This window comes from Pteropus vampyrus, unplaced genomic scaffold (genome assembly GCF_000151845.1).
Source record: "Pteropus vampyrus isolate Shadow unplaced genomic scaffold, Pvam_2.0 Scaffold170, whole genome shotgun sequence".
NCBI classification, from domain to species: Eukaryota; Metazoa; Chordata; class Mammalia; order Chiroptera; family Pteropodidae; genus Pteropus; species Pteropus vampyrus.
In genome coordinates, this window is record NW_011888951.1 from 2,238,861 (window position 1) to 2,240,871 (window position 2,011).

Consider the following 2,011-nt stretch of genomic DNA (forward strand, 5'->3'; position numbering starts at 1 on the left):
ACTCTCCTTCTGTGGGAAACTCAGGCTTCCCTGCCCCACTGATGTTGGGGTTGGCCGTGTGACTTGGGAGCAGATGTGATAGATTGGCTTGGCCTCTGGTGCTCCCCTCACCCACTCAGAAAAGAACATGCCAGGCAGCCTCTGCCTTTCAGTCTGGGCCCCAGCAAGGGAGCCCCACAGATCTGACTTGAGCTGCACCCTGAGGCTGAGCTATCTAGTTGACTGCAGACCTGTGAGTGAGCAATAAATGGCTTCTATTATGAGCCACTGAGATTTGAGGGGTGTTTGTTATGTAAACTTGTATCAGCAATAGCTTGACTAATAAAACTATAAGAGGAAACTGGAGAAAAAAGGATCCTTTAAAGGGTGACAGGAAAAACAGTCCGAGGGGGAAGGAAAGACATCAGGAGAGAGCAGAGTCCCTGAAACTGATGGGGGCAGGGGAGGGTTTTAGCAGCATCCCAAACTCTGCTGCACTGAGGCTGGGATCCTAATGGTTCTGCGCTCCGCCCAAATGTCTTCTTTCTCACAGGTTATGCTGGGGTCGCCCCAGAGCTAGAATCTAAATTCTAGATGTTAATGACCCTCAGATTATATCTGCAGGCCAAACTTCTCTATGGAGCTCTAAACTCATCACCTATCTATCTCCTGGATATCTTCACCTGGTCATCAATGGACTTTTCAGACTCAACATATCCAAGACTGACCCCATTGTACTCCCCACCCACAGACCTGCTTCCCTTCCTGGCAGCTCCATCACCCACACCAGAAGCCCGGGAGTCATCTTTGACACCCTCACATCCCGTCAGCTACCAAGTCCAGAAAATTCTTATCAATCAGCTTCTTTCCATTTCGCCAGCCCCAGCTCTCACCGCGCCTGCTGCTGGGCACTCTCAACTCCTCTCCAGGCTTGCCTCTTCCACAGCGGCCCCCAGAGTGGTCTTTCTGAAGCAAAAATAGGTCATCCCCTGGCTAAAGCCCCTGCCTGCAGGACAAAGACTAAACTTCTCAGCATGGCACCCAAGGCCCTGAATGGTCTAGTCTCATTTGAGTAGATAAATTAATGGAGTTCCTTCTATCTGAAATATATTTCATACCTAGCCACCCCCCATCCCAACTCCCACCCAAACTTCAGTTTAGACTTGGTCTCCCCCAGACAGCTTTCCCTGACCACCTCCCACTCCATTCCCACACCACCCACACTGGGCCGGGTTAAATGTCCCCCCTTTTAGGAATCCCTTTTGAAGTCCATTCTCATAGCTCTGGGCTCAGTATTGATTCCTTTTTTTTTATTGTGGCAAAATATATTAACATAAAATCAACCATTTTAACTGTTGTTAAGTGTGTGTAGTTTAGTGACTTAAGTACATTCACACTGGTGTGCAAACATCGTCACCTTCCATCTCCAGAACTTTTTCATCTTCCCAAACTGAAACTTTGTACCTATTAGATAATAACTCCCCATTCCCCCCCTTCCAGCCTGTATGAATTTGATTACTTTATGTACCTCATATGGGTAGACTCATACAATATTTGTATTTTTGTGTCTGCTTATTGCACTTAGCATAATGTCTTCAAGGTAGTATGTATCAGAATTGCATTCCTTTTTCAGGGCTGAATAATAGTTCACTGTATGAGTATATCACATTTTGTTTTTCCATTCATTGTCAATGAACATTTGGGTGTTTCTATCTTTTGGCTATTATAAATAATGCTGCTACGATTATTAGTGTACAAATATGTTTGAGTGCCTGCTTTCAATTATTTTGTAGAGGTAGAACTAGTAGACCATATGGTAATTCGTAATTCTATGTTTAATTTTTTGAGATACTGCCATACTGTTTTTCATAGTGGCTGCTTATTTTACATTCCCATCAACAGTGCATAAGAGTTCCAATTTCTCTACGTGCTCGCCAACACTTTTTATTTTCTCCCTTGCCTTCCCCCTCCCTCCCTCCTCCCCCCCTTCTTTCCTTCTTTCTCTCTTTCTCTCCCTCTTCTTTCTCCCTTC